Consider the following 17757-nt stretch of genomic DNA (forward strand, 5'->3'; position numbering starts at 1 on the left):
TTCTACTGGTAATACAACACCACTTCTAGCATTATCTGGCTTCCCATCCAGGACCAACCCTGCTTAGCTTCAGAAACAAGCCAGCGGAGGTATGCAGGGTGGTATGCGTCTGGGAAGAGGTTACTAGGATCATATTACAGAGAGAGGTAGACCTCTGCCCAATTAAAAAAAAATATATTTTAATCACATACTTCAAACAGACTATTCTACTTCCACCTCAAGGCAATGCAATGAGTTAATTTCACGTTCATCAATTCTGAACGCAACAAAGGGTAGCATCCATTCTGATCAAATTACAGAAAGAGGTAGACCTCTGCCCCAAAAAATTGTTTTATATCTTTTAATCAAATATTTCAAACGGACTATTCTAGAGATCTGCATCTGCACCCAGGGGGTTAGGAGACTGTAGTGCTCAAGAAATGTGGGAGAAATTCATCCCCCACCTCAAACACTGAATAAATGTTTTGATTTTGACATTCCCCATCCCCCCTAAATCCCCTCTCACAATGACAATTTATTTTTATTGATCTGACTTATACATTTGATGAAGTCAATCTAGAGTTAACCTATAAGAAACAAGTAGTGCAAAAATAGTAATCGTGGATCAAGGCAAAATATTAGTCTCCTAACATGGGTGGATGCCAGTATCATATAGCATCAGAGCCCAACCTGTCATGGTGAGAATTGTATGCCAATCCATTCCTGGTGAACCCCCAGGGGGTGCACATTTCTCTTCTATCTCAGCACAAACATGGCTGATTCAACTGAAAATGGGCTTGGTGATAAGTCGAGTTGAATCATGATGTTAGTGCTGGATGCTAGTGCTGGTCCCCACACTCTTAAAAATAAAGGTGCAAGTTGGAACCAAATAAGGTTCTTGAGAGCGATACCATAAGGGGAACAATTTGAGTTTCTCTGAAGAACCACAAATGGGATGGTTCTTTGAAGAACCACAAAAAAATAACGCACGTGACTGCATTTTCTAGTGATAGAGTCATGGTTGTTGCAGTCATACATTTCCTGTCCTGTGGCCTTCACCAAGTTCACCAAATTAAATTAATTAGACAATACAATATATATTTCATAAGGCTTTATTTTGAGGGCCTAGTTGTACAGGCCACATTATTATGCTGGCTTGTGTGATGTGTAATTCCCATTGGAATCCAGACAGAATGGGAATTTCCAACATTTAGAATTTTTCTTCACCCGCAACCTGCATTCAGAATGACTGCCAGGGTTGGGAAGACTAAGATATGAGACTACCTTAAATATATGAACTGGAACAACCATTTCAGTAACGGCTACAATAAGTCCAAGCTACAGTCTTACAGAGTCCCCCTGCCAAGGGAGCTGTGTGACAAATTTCCAGCTTGTGTGTTGTGAGAGTTATAGATCACCTCCAGCTTGTAGCTTCAGCCAATCAGACTGTCCCCATGCACCCCACACATTGCCCATGCACTGATACCGCATCAAGTGATTGGTCAGATGATCATAGCTAGCCCAGCACTGGCCAGTTGGGCCGTTTGCATGCTCTGTCAAGTGTATAAATATACTCCTGAGCTTGAGTGTTATTGTGGGTGGAGTTATGTGTGTGGGATACGTGAACACAAAGTAAGTTGTTGCTGTTCAAATCAAATAAATGTTTATTTGTCACATGCGCCGAATACAACAGTGGTGTAGACCTTTCCGTGAAATGCTTACTTACAAGCCCTTAACCAACAATGCAGTTCAATAAATAGAGTCATGACAATATTTACTAAATAAACCAAAGTAAATAATGTAATAAAAAGTAACACAATAAAAGAACAATACCGAGGCTATATACAGGGGGTATCGGTATTGAGTCAATGTGTTAGGGTACAGGTTAGTTGAAGTAATTTGTACATGTAGGTAGAGGTAAAGTGACTATGCATAGATAATAAACAGTGAGTAGCATCAGTAAATGTAAATAGTCCGGGTGGCCATTTTATTAATTGTTCAGCAGTCTGTTAAGAAGCTGTTAAGGAGCCTTTTAGACCTACAGTAGACTTGGCGCTCCGGTACCACTTGCCGTGCGGTAGCAGAGAGAACAGTCTATGACTAGGGTGACTGGAGTCTGACCATTTTTTAGGCCTTCCTCTGACACAGCCTGGTATAGAGGTCCTGGATGGCAGGAAGCTTGGCCCCAGTGATGTAATGGCCGTACACACTACCCTCTCTAGCGCCTTGCGGTCGGAGGCCGAGCAGTTGCCATACTAGGCAGTGATGCAACCCGTCAGGATGCTCCCGATGGTGCAGCTGCAGAACGTTTTGAGGATCTGAGGACCCATGCCAAATCTTTTCAGACTCCTGAGGAGGAAAAGGTGTTGTCGTGCCCTCTTCACAACTGTCTTGGTGTGTTTGGACCATGATAGTTTGTTGGTGATGTGGACACCAAGGAACTTGAAGCTCCCAACCTGCTCTACTGCAGACCTGTCGACGAGAATGGGGGCATGCTCGTTCCTCCTTTTCCTGTAGTCCACAATCATCTCCTTTCTCTTGATCATGTTGAGGGAGAGGTTGTTGTCTCTGACCTCCTCCCTATAGGCTGTCTCGTCGTTGTCTGTGATCAAGCCTACCACTGTTGTGTGGTAGGCCTGATCAGCAAACTTAATGACTTAATGATCACTTAATGATCAGCAGAATCAGCAAACTTAATGATGGTGTTGGAGGCGTGCCTGGCCGTGCAGTCATGAGTGAACAGGGAGCACAGGAGGGGACTGAGCACGCAGTATATCCTTCGCGTCGGACTCATTAAAGAAAAAATCTTCGTCCAGTTCGAGGTGAGTAATTGCTGTTCTGATATCCAGAAGCTCTTTTCGGTCATATGAGACGGCAACAACAACATTATGTACAAAATAAGTACAAACAATGTGAAAAAACACACAAAATATCACAGTTGGTCAGGAGCCCGTAAAACAGCTGCCATCCCCTCCGGCGCCATTATCCTCATGTTGTTTAGCTTGGCTTTGTATATCACTACTGTCACGGTTATCTTCGTCTTCTGACGACAATGCGAAATCGTCGTCTGAAAAGGTAGACCAATACGCAGCAGGTACGTGTATGCTCATCTTGAGTTTTAATGACTACAAAAAATGAACGTACAAAAATAACAAAGAAACGAACGAACGAACAACTACAAACAGTCTGGCCAAGCTAAGCTTAACACAGAACAATCACCCACGAATAACAAACACAAACACACCCTAATATATGGGACTCTCAATCAAAGGCAGATAGACAACACCTGCCTTCAACTGAGAGTCCCAACCCCAATCAGCACAACATAGAAACACACTCACCAGACTACACATAGAAATACATAAACATAGAACATCAACCCAAAACCCCGGAAATACTAAATCAAACCCCCCTTTGAACAAACACACCACCCTGAACCACATAAAACAAATACCCCCTGCCACGCCCTGACCAAACTACAAAACAATTAACCTTATATACTGGCCAGGACGTGACAACTACGTAGCTATTACAATGTTATATTCTGAAGTTGTTATTAGTATTATTACCTTTAGTGTAATTTCTATGTGTAATACTTGCTATTTATGTTGCCCATTTGTATAGCCTCATTGTATGGTATTAGGTAAGATGTTATTATTGTACTTTTATGTAATACCTGGTTATTAGATACAGTCCTTAACTACTGTGCTATTCCAGTTCTGTTCCATTTTTATTCACTGCTGTAGCCTATTTGATATGCATCCATCCATCCCGCTCTATTCATTGCATTCCATGTGTATATTCATTATCTCTCTGTTTTTGTGCCTGTACAGAACCATACCCATGTTCATCTTCTTCTGTCTGTGAATAAAGTTCCTGTGTGTGTTAACTCTTGGGCTGCTTTATTCCCCTCTAACCGGGGGCAGTGTCAGTGAGTCACAAACCAGCAAAATACGTAGAGCCGCGATGCTCTCTTTCAAACAGATTGGAATAGTTTAGAAAAATGTATGTTGCTTAAATTTGAGTAGCATACAATTAATCAATCAATGTACATGCAAAAACATAGATATTAAACAAACAATTCAAAGATATCGACCTGCAATATAGCATGCTGGGAAATATGATAATGATGGGTGTGGTTCTGATTCAACTCTGGTTATTAAAGAGCGACTGCCTGCCCGTAAAAAAGCTACTTTTCGTTTTGAAAATGGCCTATGGGGCATCGATATGAGTCAGAAAAATGTATTCTAGTGTCAAAATGTATTAAATAGTATAATTCTGGTAATAAAGTCGGTCTCGTCCAAAACGGAGATTTGTAAAGATAGGAGAAAATGGTATGTCACGGAATGAAGGGTACCGTAACAGCATTCCTTGGGTTGGGTTTATTTTATTCCTTCCCAGTCTCAAAGTCAACAGTGAAAAGGTAACTCCAGGATGCTGTCCTAGGCAGAGTTGCAAAGAAAAGCCATATCTCAGACTGGCCAATAAAAAGAAAAGATTAAGATGGGCAAAAGAACAGACACTGGACAGAGGAACTCTGCCTAGAAGGCCAGCATCCTGGAGTCGCCTCTTCACTGTTGATGTTGAGACTGGTGTTTTGCGGGTACTATTTAATGAAGCTGCCAGTTGAGGACTTGTGAGGCATCTGTTTCTCAAACTAGACACTCTAATGTACTTGTCCTCTTGCTCAGTTGTGCCCTGGGGCCTCCAACTCCTCTTTCCATTCTGGTTAGAGCCAGTTTGCGCTGTTCTGTGAAGGGAGTAGTACACAGCGTTGTACGAGATCTTCAGTTTCTTGGCAATTTGTTGCATTTTCTCGCCTTAATTTCTCAGAACAAGAATAGACTGACGAGTTTCAGAAGAAAGATCTTTATTTCTGGCCATTTTGAGCCTGTAATCGAACCCACAAATGCTGATGCTCCAGATACTCAACTAGTCTAAAGGCCAGTTTTCTTGCTTCTTTAATCAGAACAACAGTTTTCAGAAGTACTAACATAATTGCAAAAGGGTTATCTAATGATCAATTAGCCTTTTAAAACGATAAACTTGGATTAGCTAACACAACATGCCATTGGAACACAGGAGTGATGGTTGCTGATAACGGGCCTCAATAGTCATTTACAACATTAACAATGTCTACACTGTATTTCTGATCAATTTGATGTTATTTTAATGGACAAAAAATGTGCTTTGCTTTCAAAAACAAGGACATTTCTAAGTGACAAACTTTTGAACGGTAGTGTACATGTAGGTAGGGGTAAAAGTGACTAGTCAATCAGGATAGATAATAAACAGAATAGCAGCAGCGTATGTGAAGAGTGTGAAAGTGTGTCTGTGTGTTTTGTCTGTGTGAGCGTATGTAGTCTGTGTGTTGAAGTGTCAGTGTAGTATGTGTGAGTGTATGGGTAGACTCCAGTGAGTATGCATTGAGCCGGTGCAAGAGAGAGTGCAAATAAAAAGGGGGGCAATGCAAATAGTCAGGGTAGCCATTTGATTAAATTGTTCAGCAGCCTTATGCCTTGGGGATAGAAGCTGTTCAAGAACCTTTTGGTCCCAGACTTGGACCTCCGGTACCGCTTGCCATGCGGTAGGATAGAGAACAGTCTATGGCTTGGGTGGCTGGAGTCTTTGACAATTCTTAGGGCCTTCCTCTGACATGTTTGTATTTGTATTTATTATGGATCCCCATTAGCTGCTGCCAAAGAAACAGCTACTCTTCGAACAACAAAACAGTCTTGTCAGGCTCACACAGGCAAAACAAGAAACAATCTCCCACAAACACTACACCAAACAATTACCCATATATAGGACTCTCAATCAGAGGCAACGAGAAACACCTGCCTCCAATTGAGAGTCCAGCACCCAAACCTAAACATAGAAAACCTAAACTAGACAGAATGCAGAAATACAACCTAGAACATACACCCAAAACCCAGGAACACATAAATCAAACACCCCTCTACAACAAACCACCACCCCGAACAACATAAAACAAATACCCTCTGCCACGTCCTGACCAAACTACAATAACAAATAACCCTTATACTGGTCAGGACGTGACACCCCTACTCCACTACCACATATCTACAACACAAAATCCATGTGTACATATGTGTACAGTGCATATTTTATCGTGTGTGTCTATGCATGTGTATGTGCCTATGTTTGTGTTACTTCACAGTCTCCGCTGTTCCATAAGCTGTATTTTTATCTGTCTTTTTAAATAAAATTGTACTGCTTGCATGTTTTACTTGATGTGGAATAGAGTACCATGTATTCATGCCTCTATGTAGTACTGTGCACCTCCCATAGTCTGTTCTGGACTTGGGGACTGTGAAGAGACCTCTTTTGACATGTCTTGTGGGGTATGCAGGGGTGTTCGAGTGTTGTCAATTTGTTTACTGTAAAATAGCCACCGGTGTAGAAAAAGGTGAACATTCCACTTTGCGTTTTCCACAGTTTCTTACTTAGGCTGGCGACCTGCGTGATCAAGGAAGCCACCTCAATCCTATAATCCTCGGCAAGCAAACAATTGCCTCATTGGAACTCTGAGTGATCCGGTTTGTCCCGAAACAAAGTGTAGTAGATACAGCTCCTACAGCACTGGAACCGTTAATTTACTTCTCCAGACAAAGATGGCTCCATTGCAAAACTCATCTGGGACTAACTTTGCTAGCTTGATGGCTAGCAGCTTAGCTAGGTTAGCGGCTCTGTTAAGCAGGCTTCAACATGTCTGTTAAGCGTGATTCCGGGACAAGAAACAGCGGTCCTAGCTGTTAAAAGCTAACCACGTTGCGGAATCCATGCAAAAACAAGTTCGGTATTTATATTTAACGAAGATTGGTTATGTTTAAGTCAAAAATAACAAACTGAGTGTTTCCAGCATTTAGTTTTCAGCTGCACACTCTGATGACATGACCTGGTATAGAGGTACTGGATGGTAGTGATGTACTGGAAGGTAGTGATGTGGCCCCAGTGATGTATTGGGCCGTACACACTACCCTCTGTAGCGCCTTACGGTCAAATGCAAAGCAGTTGCTATACCAGGCGGTGATTTGATTTGATGTAATCTTTTTGATGATCTGAGACCCCATGCCAAATTGTTTCAGCCTCCTGAGGGGGAAGAGGCGTTGTCATGACATCTTCACATGTTTGGACCATAAATAGGTCCTTAGTGGTGTGGATTCCGAGGAACTTGAAGCTCTCGACCTGCTCTACAACAGCCTCGTCGATGTTAATGGGAGCGTGCCGGCCCTCCGTTTCCTGTTGTCCACGATCAGGTCCTTTGTCTTGCTGACGTTGAGGGAGAGGTTGTTGCTAGCCTCGAAGTGAGCACAGAAGGCATTTAACTCATCTGGTAGGCTTGCGTCACTGGGTAGCTCATTTGTAGCTCATCACTGGGTCCCCATTTGTAATCAGTGATAGTTTGCAAGCCCTGCCACATTGGACGAGTGTCAGAGCTGGTGTAGTAGGATTCGATCTTATATCCTGTATTGATGCATTGCCTGTTTGACGGTTCGTCGGAGGGCATAGCGTGATCTCTTATAAGCGTCAAGAATAGTATCCCGCTCCTTGAAAGCGGCAGCTCTCATGGCTTCTGGTTGGGATATGTACTGGTCACTGTGGGGATGATGTCGTCGATGCACTTATTGATGAAGCTGGTGTTTGATGTGGTAAACTCCTCAATGCCATCGGATGACTCCTGGAACATATTCCAGTCTGTGCTAGTGAAACAGTCCTGTAGCTAAGCAGCCGCTTCATCCAACCACTTCCGTATTGAGAGCGTCACTTGTAATTTCAGTTTGAGTGTTTGCTTGTTAGCAGGAATCAGGAGGATAGAGTTATGGTCAGATGTGCCAAAAGGAGGGCGAGGGAGAATTTTGTATGCATCTCTGTGTGTATAGTAAAGGTGATCTAGAGTTTTGTTTTACTCTAGATGCACAGGTGACATGCTGGTAGAAATTAGGTAAGAAGGCTTTCAGTTTTCCTGCATTAAACTCATCGGCCACTAGGAGTGCCACCTCTGGGTGAGCATTTTTTTGTTTGCTTATGGCCCTATACAGCTCGTTGAGTGCATTCTTAGTGCTAGCATTGGTTTGTGGTAGTAAGTAGACAGCTACGAAAAAATATAGATAAACTCTCTTGGTAAATACTATGGTCTACAGCTTATCATGAGGTATTCTAACTCAGGCTAGCAGAACTGTGAGACCTCCTTAATATTAGATTGCACACCAGCTGTTGTTAACAAAGAGACACACATCACCCCCCTGAGTTTAGCCGACGCTGCCATTCTGTCCTGCCGATGTATAGAAAACCAGTTCAATTTATATTTTCCATGTCCTTGTTCAGCCACGACTCTGAGAAATATTGGATATTACTGTCACGGATCCCTCCGGTACTGTCATTACACACACCTGGTCCCTATTCCCATTTGATTAGTAACTGTATAAGTGTGCCTTTTGTTCACAATTGTCCTGTCGATTATTGTTCCAATGTGTGAGTACCTATGCTGTGTTTTAGCTTTCATGCCGCGTATATTGCACAGATGATTACGGGTCTCGTCCCGTGTGGTGTCATTGTGCGATTGTGTTATTTATTCGAGGTACTCCTCTCTCTTTTTTTGGGGTTTCAAGCCTGTGTTTTGTATACGTGTTTGTTTGGTCTTTGTCCCCGTGCCTTTATACGGCACACTGTAATTTGGGAAATAAAAAACCCTATTACAAATTCCTGCACCTGTGTCCCGACCATTTACGCCAACGTGACAATTACACCATGCCCAAACCGAGCGCCCACGTGCGCCATCGTGCGCAAATTGATTTTGTCCCCCCACACTAAATGCGATCACGACATGCAGGTTTAAATATCAAAACAAACATCCATAATGTGAAGCATGGTGGTGGCAGCATCATGCTTTGGGGATGTTTTTCAGCGGCAGGGACTGGGAGACTAGTCAGGATCGAGGGAAAGATGAATGGAGCAAAGTACAGCGAGATCCTTGATGAAAACCTGCTCCAGAGCGCTCAGGACCTCAGACTGGGGTGAAGGTTCACCTTCCAACAGAACAACAACGCTAAGCACACAGCCAAGACAACACTGCAAAGCCCATCCAACCTGACAGAGCTTGAGAGGATCTGCAGAGAAGACTGGTTGAAACATCCCCAAATACAGGTGCGCCAAGCTTGTAGCGTCATACCCAAGAAGATTCAAGGCTGTAATTGGTGTCAAAGGTGCTTCAACAAAGTACTGAGAAAAGGGTCTGAATACTTAATTAAATCTGGTAAATTTGTTACAATTTCTAAACCTGTTTTTGCTCTGTCATTATGGGGTATTGTGTGTATATTGATGAGGGGGAAAACAATTTAATCCATTTTAGAATAAGGATTTAACATAACAAAATGTGGAAAAAGTCAAGGGGTCTGAATACTTTCCGAATGCAATGTATATAAGCTGTACAGGGTTCTGTAGCATCAAACAGATACTAGACATTCAGATATCCAAAGAATGTTTGTTTATTTGTCAAAATCTAAAATACAGGGGAGTGTACACTATCTAATGCTAACTCAAGATAACTGGGTATTCAAAGAATGTTATATGGTGGAAGTAACATGGTAGAAGTAACATAGTACAGTTCAGTGTGTCCGAGTGTGTCTCAGGTGTAGAGACACACAAGTGCAGAGAACTGTAGCTACAGATTGTTACACCAGATAATGTTATTTAACCAAAGTTTTTGCCAACATCTTGTCTATTTCAAGTCTTCTCTCATTGATCAAGACAGGGGGGTGTCCACCCCAAAGTGCTAGATGTCAGGATGACGCAGCGGTCTAAGGAGTTCCAAATTCCTTCACCCCCCGCCTGTCGGGCACTGTTTTCCTGTGTGTTTTGTTAATGACGGTGAGGACAGGCGGGATCGAAGGATACCATCTACCGCTAGCTAGCAAAGAGGACTCCAGTAGGTGGGGGGGGGGGGGGGTAGGAACCAATGGGATGCTTGAGTTGGGGTGTTCATGAAGGAACCAATGCTTGGGGGGGGGGGGGGGGGGGGGGGAGATGCCCACATGCAGGAACGCCCCAAATTGCGGGCTGCAGTTGCACACAGGTTCATGTCCTAACTGTCCAGGAGCAGAAACTACAGATCATCCTCCTTCACTGTCAAATGTATGAACAAGCATTTCGCTACACTCGCATTAACATCTGCTAACCATGTGTATGGGACCAATAAAATTTGATTTGACATCAAAGGCAAACGCTCAGAAGAATGATCACATCCCTGGGAATAAGCTTCACCCTCTCCAATTTGCTCAAAACCCGCCCAGAACACACTGTAATCCATTTATCAATAACTTCCTTCTTCCAGTCATGTAGACTAGAATGCAGAATCTAGAACACCACCAGTCTCACCACACTCCATCCCGGTAGGTGGCGGTAATGCACCTAATACTGGTATGCACACCGCCAAGAAGTTGCACGCCATTGCACATTTTGGCCACCAGACGTCTCTCCTCCCGAGATAAATACTTTAGTCAGCACTATTCTGTACCACACACACGTCATTCGAACGAAGGTTTGGAAGAAACGTTTATCCTACAAGCGCTACGGTTTACAGGTAGGAGATACCTTGTGCTATGTTTAGCTAGATTTTAACACATGTATCAAGCGGCGGAGTATGTCGCCCGCCTTACGTTTTGTTCAATGGGTTTGTTTAGTTTCCGGTCTATGCTGCTTGACGTGTTCTCTGCACACGGCACGGTAGATTTTGCTAGTGCAGAGTGCATAAATTCAGCTCATGGCGCTCTCTTTTGATAGTAAACTCGGTGTATTTCGTCTCCGAGATTCCTGTGGTCGTTACAAAACAATCGTATTGTTTTTCATTTGCGCATGATTGCCTATCATTTACACCCTGACTAGGCCCTGGTAAGGGCCGCAAGCAACCACCATATGTTCTTCCTTCGAAATGCCGCATCTGTTGATTTAAAGGAGAAAGAAAAATCTAGCTATAAGTCTGGGTACTTGCATGTTGCCCTTTTTGTGATAAGTGATTTGTCGTGGTTATGCCAACACGACTCATTGTCCCCCTCGAACTAGTAGTATGGATCTGTTGACGTTCGTATTTACGCAACTAGTTATTCTCAGACACCACTGGCCCGATTTGGACCAAACACGGGAAATGATGCGTTTTGTCATGGTTGGTGCAATCCGATTTATGTGTGACGTCCCTACCCTAAATCCCTACCGAAACGATTTTAAATGTCAACTTGGATTGTGTAGTGACGTACCAAGGGTCCCGGATAGCAATATTGACCATATTGCCATAAAGATACAATGGTGTGTGATTGTGGCCTGCAATTTGTGGCGTTCTTGCATGTTTTCATTCCTGCATCTGCAGGAACACCCCCTGTCCAGCATGCCAGGCATGGAAGAAGGACATTGTCTACCGGTGTCTCTCCCACCTGCTGTTTAACGGAGTCCCAGCACAGTGTCCTTTGCTTACACCTGCCAAACACTTGCCCTCGACGTTAACAGAACCCCTGGAAAGCGGTGCCCGACAGGCAGGGGCAAAGGACACTGTCTACCGGTGTCCTAACTAGCTATCCAGCCTGCTGTGTACCGGAATCCTAGCTAACCAGCACACAGTTTATTTCGCTCCAGCCTGCCGGACACCTGTCCTCGCAGTCATTGACAGACCCGCAATAAAGCGGTGGCTGACAGGCAGGGGCGAAGGACACCATTGCCGCCCACACCAGTTCTTTATATAGGGTTTTTTGTTGGTTGGCGTCCAACATTATGTTCATTACCGCCACCTAGTTCACTGGAGCGCCCCCGCCTTAACTTGACCAGTAGAAGTATAATCAGCGGTTGCATCATTTCTGGGGGAAAAACATGTTTACTGTTGCCTTGCTTTCCTGTTGTTTTGAAATGGCAATGCATCACTTCACGCTAGTTAGCCAGCTAGCTAATTGGCTAATAGCGCAGATGAAATAATAATCTTTGTTAATGGCTTGTTGTAGCTAGCTAAGTCTGAACTAACACACCTGATTCACCTTGGCACAAAAAAGAGGATTTCAACACCCACCATCTCAGATGATTCTGAAATCCTTTCTGTAGTTAGAAACAGATAGGGTTAGCATTCCTGCAACATTGTTTAGTTGAGATGCATTTCTCACAGATCAAATTATATCTAATTGATTGCATCAAATTGGCCATTTTTTTTAATTTCTAATATTCAATAAATATAGTACCTAAAATCCGATTTGGACAAAACGTCTTCCTAACAATGAGTAAGACATGAGAAATTCCCCCCAAAAGCCACCCATGGACTGGCCACACCCGCAAGGCCGGCTCCAGACATAAGCGGTCGCTTAGTGTCCCCAGTCCTTCAGTCAGTCTCAATTTACTGTTGAGTTAGAATAGTAGAATGGACGAGGTGTAATTTAGATGTGCATCAGCAGTTTTTCCTCTTGTTACGTCAGTCACTGACAGTCACTCAATTAACCATGTCCACTATCAATTTTTAGATTGGTAAGTTAGTTTAGCCCATCTATCTAAACTTGTAGTAAGTGTGGCCGAATACCAACAGGCCACGCAGGGCATGTGCTCAGCACTGTGACCTTCAGGGGCCCCCATTTTTAATTGTATTAGTCACACTCACTCAGATCTCATTAAACTGGCATAAATCTTGGCCAAATGTGTACAATTGCAGGAAATTAACTTTAAAATGTACAATGTTATCTCTGTTGTCAAGAAGGGGGAAACTAAAATGTTTTGCCTGCGAGGTGGGGGCCTCCCCAACCATATCTCGCCCACTCCAACGGCCAGTATACAGTATCAGTTCTCTGTTTGACAAGCAGTATAAAGCTTGGTGTATTGTTTATTTGTTCTATGTAATGTATTCTCAGTGAATTTGGTGACGTTTCTTTCCCCTGTTTCACACTTATCTGTCCCCATAAATAAGTGTGAAAGTACCAGGTTTTGCGCACTAGGTGCCGCTGTTCCTGTCACACCATTTTATCTATTTTGCTGGTGTTTATTTATGGCAATTGTCTTTGCAACTTTGGGTAGAAAACCAATAGCTTTTGCTCACGATGACACTAAATTGTGTGGTCATCCTCACAAGTCAAGTTGGTCCTCCATGAAAGTAATTCAGTTTGTCCTTCTCTTAGACTTAGAGTGCATATTTAGACCCCTTGACTTTTTCCACGTTTTGTTACGTTACAGACTTATTCATGTAATACCCTTGAGGTACGGATACCCTGAGGAAAAAGGTTCATGGATGATGAGACCATCGAGCCCAGCTAACGTTAGCTAGCGAGTAGCGACCATAGAATATTTGTAATCTTTAAGGTACCTAGCTCGCTAGTCAAGGCAACCTTTCATGCCTGGATTTTGCACACACGGACCTCCTCAACCCCGTTATTTGCGCACTGCTGCATGACCTCAGTTATTTTGAGGGTGCTGCGCAGATGGGCAGATCTTGACATAATGCCTTATTTCCTGTTCTAAGTAAACAATTGCACCAATGCATCCCATCCAAAAGTGAGAGTGTTCATCAACAGTGAAACCCTTGTAAGGTTACATGATGGAGTTTGTCTTATGACCATTTAAAGTGCATTTATAAACCCTTATTCAACCAAGCTTTATAGGCTTATAATTTGGCAAGCACGAATGACTCTCACAATTTTAACTGATTATTCATGTCTGTTTAATTGATGGTTAAAGTAGTTGACCCATTGTCAAATGCAGCATTAAATATTTAACAATTTCAAGTAATTTGATGTGAAGCCATTTTTGCCACTGGGCCCAGGCATCAGACTCCAGATCTTTATTGCAGAGTTGTCAGTGAGGTGGTCGGTTTTCAGTTGGATAACACTTATCACGTGGTTTGTGCAGGCTGAACAATGGTGCTTTAGGATGCTATCGGAAACTTTAACATTTGGAACAAGCAGGGTACCAAGCATTCGTTGTTACACCCCTGTAATTAGACTATTTAACACCAGTTACATGTTATTACAGTGTAACTATGAATTGTTACAATTACAATACTGTAATTACATATGTACAGTGTATTCAGAAAGTACTCAGACACCTTGACTTTTTCCACATTTTGTTATGTTACAGCCTTATTCTAACATGGATTAAATAACTTGACTCTTCAATCTACACACACAACCCCATAATGACAAAGTAAATGCTGGTTTGCAAAAAAAAAAAATGACATCACATTTACATAAGTATTCAGACCCTTTACTCAGTCCTTTGTTGAAGCACCTTTGGCAGAGATTAGTCTCGGGTCTTCTTGGGTATGTCGCTACAAGCTTGGCACACCTGTATTTGGGGGAGTTTCTCCCACTCTTCTCTGTAGATCCTCTCAATCTCTGTCAGGTTTGATGAGAAGGGTTGCAGCACAGCTATTTTCAGGTCTCTCCAGAGATCTTCTATCGAGTTCAAGTCCAGGCTCTGGTTGGGCTACTCATGGACATTAAGACTTGTCCTGAAGCCACTCCTGCATTGTCTTGTGCATACGGTCGTTGTCCTGTTGGAAGCTGAACCTTGGCCCCAGTCTGAAGTCATGAGCATTCTGGAGCAGGTTTTCATCAAGGATCTCTACTTTTCTCTGTTAATCTTTCCCTTGACCCTGACTAGTCTCCCAGTCCCTGCTGCTGAAAGCATCCCCATAGCATGATGCTGCCACCATCATGCTTCACAGTAGGGATGGTGCCAGGTTTCCTCCAGATGTGACGCTTGGCATTCAGGCCAAAGAGTTAAATCTTGGAGTCCTTAGGTGCCTTTTGGCAAACTCCAAGTTGGCTGTCAGGTGCCTTTTACTGAGGAGTGGCTTCCGTCTGGCCACTACCATAAAGCCTGATTGGTGGAATGCTGCAGCGATGGTTGTCCTTCTGGAACTCTAGAGCTCTGTCAGAGTGACCATCGGGTTCTTGGTCACCTCCCTGACCAAGGCCCTTCTCCCCTGATTGCTCAGTTTGGCTGGGCGGCCAGCTCTAGGAAGTCTTTGTGGTTCCAATCTTCTTCCATTTAAGAATGGAGACCACTGTGTTCTTGGGGACCTTGAATGCTGCAGAAATGTTTTGATTACCCTTCCCCAGATCTGTGCCTCGACACAATCTTGTCTCGGAGCTCTACGGACAATTCCTTGAACCTCATGGCTTGGTTTTTGCTCTGATATGCACTGTCAACTGTGGGACATTTTATATAGACAAGGTATTCTCAAACTGGGGTATGCGTACTCCCAGGGGTCTGCGCAATGCCCTCGGGTGTACTCCAAATAAAATGATTCACATTTAAAAAAATGTATTTTTCTTCACATTTTCAAACAGTACATTTATATTTTCCAATGGACTATACATTTGGGTGAGTTTTTTTGTTTTTTTTCTTTTTTTTTGCCTGAGTGGCCTCGTTTAACTTCCAAAAATTTAATTATCTAGTTTTCAGCGAAATAACAACACAATGTCAAATACAGGTAGCCTAGTCAAATAATTAACATCCAATCATATTAACCTTTACTCTCTCGTGGGAAACCTTCACTCTTGAGCAGACACTTAGAAACTAAACATGACAATTTGAAAAATAAGCCACAGGAGTTTTTTGAGTGAGAATAAAGACGACTTTTGAGTAGTAAGACATGTATAAAGGCAACAGATGCCATTAATAAGAAGGGTGCTAGAGGCGTCTTATATGGTGAGCTACCAAGTGGCTAGGACAGGCAAGCCCAATACTATTGTGGAGGACTTAATTCTTTCTGCTGCCGCAGATATGGCTGAGACAATGCTGGGGCAAAGGCCCAAAAAACTATACAGACAATGCCTCCATCAAACAACACTGTTTAACGAAGCATCAGGGACATGGCAGGAGATGTTTTGAAACAATTACTGCTTCGCATACAAGCTAGTGAATTCTATGTGTTACAGCTGGATGAGTCAACAGATGTGGCGGGCTTGGCACAGCTCCTGGTATGTCTGTTACGTTTATGGGGTGTCAATTAAGGAAGACATCCTCTTCTGCAAACCACTGGAAACCAGGACAACAGGAGAGGATATTTTTAAAGTACTGGACAGCTTTGTGGCATCAAATGGACTTTGGTGGTTAAGATGTGTTGGTATCTGTACTGATGGCACAAAAGCCATGACAGGGAGACATAGTGGAGTGGTAACGCTCTTGCAAGCAGTTGCTCCCGTCGCCACTTGGGCACACTGCAGCATCCGCCAGTTCCGTACACTGCAGCATCCACCGAGAGGCTCTTGCTGCCAAGGGAATCCCTGACAGCTTGGAAGACGTTTTGGACACAACAGAGAAAATGGTTAACTTTGTTAAAGCAAGGGCCCTGAAATCTTGTGTGTTTTCTGCACTATGCAATGATATGGGCAGCGACCATGTAACGCTTTTACAACACAGAAGTGCGCTGGTTATCAAGGAGCACAGTATTGACATGTTTTTTTGAATTGAGAGACGAGCTTAAAGATTTCTTTACTGACCATCATTTTCACTTGTCTGACCGCTTGCATGATGACAAGTTTCTCACACGACTGGCCTATCTGGGTGATGTTTTTTTCTCACCTGAATGATCTGAATATAGGATTACAGTGACACTCTGCAACTATATTCAATGTGTGGGACAAAATTGAGGCTATATTAAGAAGTTGGAGCTCTTCTCTGTCTGCATTAACCTCCCTGGGCAAGGTGGGACGTTTGCGTCAACAGCCAGTGGAATCGTGTGGCGCAAAATACAAATACCTCATAAATGCTATGACTTCAATTTCTCAAACATATGACTATTTTACACCATTTTAAAGACAAGACTCTCGTTAATCTAACCACACTGTCCGATTTCAAAAAGGCTTTACAACGAAAGCAAAACATTAGATTATGTCAGGAGAGTACCCTGCCAAAAATAATCACACAGCCATTTTCAAAGCATGCATATATGTCACAAAAACCAAAACTACAGCTAAATGCAGCACTAACCTTTGATCTTCATCAGATGACACTCCTAGGACATGATGTTATACAATACATGCATGTTTTGTTCAATCAAGTTCATATTTATATCAAAAAACAGCTTTTCACATTAGCATGTGATATTCAGAACTAGCATACCCACCAATAATTTACTAAATTACTCACGATAAACGTTGACAAAAAACATAATTATTTTAAGAATTAAAGATACAGAACTCCTTTATGCAATCGCGGTGTCAGATTTTAAAATAGCTTTTCGGTGAACGCACATTTTGCAATATTCTGAGTAGATAGCTTGCCGTGATGGCCGGGCTAATTTGACACCCACCAAGTTTGGCCCTCACCAAACTCAGATTTACTATTAGAAAAATTGGATTACCTTTGCTGTTCTTCGTCAGAATGCACTCCCAGGACTTCTACTTCAACAACAAATGTTGTTTTGGTTCGAAATAATCCATAGTTATATCCAAATACCTCTGTTTTGTTCGTGCGTTGAGGTCAGTATCCGAAGGGTGACGCGTGGTCGCATTTCGTGACACAAATTCAAAATATTCCATTACCGTACTTCGAAGCATGTCAAACGCTGTTTAAAATCTATTTTTCTGCGATGATTCTCGTAAAATAGCGATAATATTCCAACCGGGCGACGTTGTATTCGTTCAAAGAGAGAAAGAAAAAAATGGAGTCCTCTCGTGCACGCGCGCTCCAGTGTCAGTGTTCCCTGCCTGACCACTCACAAACACTCCTGCTGTTTTTCGCCCAGAGACTGCAGAGCTCTCATTTCACTTTCTGGCGCCTTCTTAGAGCCAA

General features: G+C 42.9%; 1 protein-coding gene across 2 annotated transcripts in view; it reads left to right on the forward strand.

The window, feature by feature from the left end:
• The first annotated feature begins 10447 nt into the window (after positions 1-10447).
• Positions 10448-17757, forward strand: part of slc39a6 (solute carrier family 39 member 6) — a 42335-nt gene continuing 35025 nt past the window's right edge. For both annotated transcript variants that reach the window (XM_029703981.1, XM_029703982.1), the window contains exon 1: positions 10448-10582. The gene's annotated coding sequence lies outside the window, so the exon portion shown is untranslated. The remainder of the gene's footprint in view (positions 10583-17757) is intronic.

Source organism: Salmo trutta, chromosome 21, assembly GCF_901001165.1.
Source record: "Salmo trutta chromosome 21, fSalTru1.1, whole genome shotgun sequence".
Lineage (NCBI taxonomy): Eukaryota > Metazoa > Chordata > Actinopteri > Salmoniformes > Salmonidae > Salmo > Salmo trutta.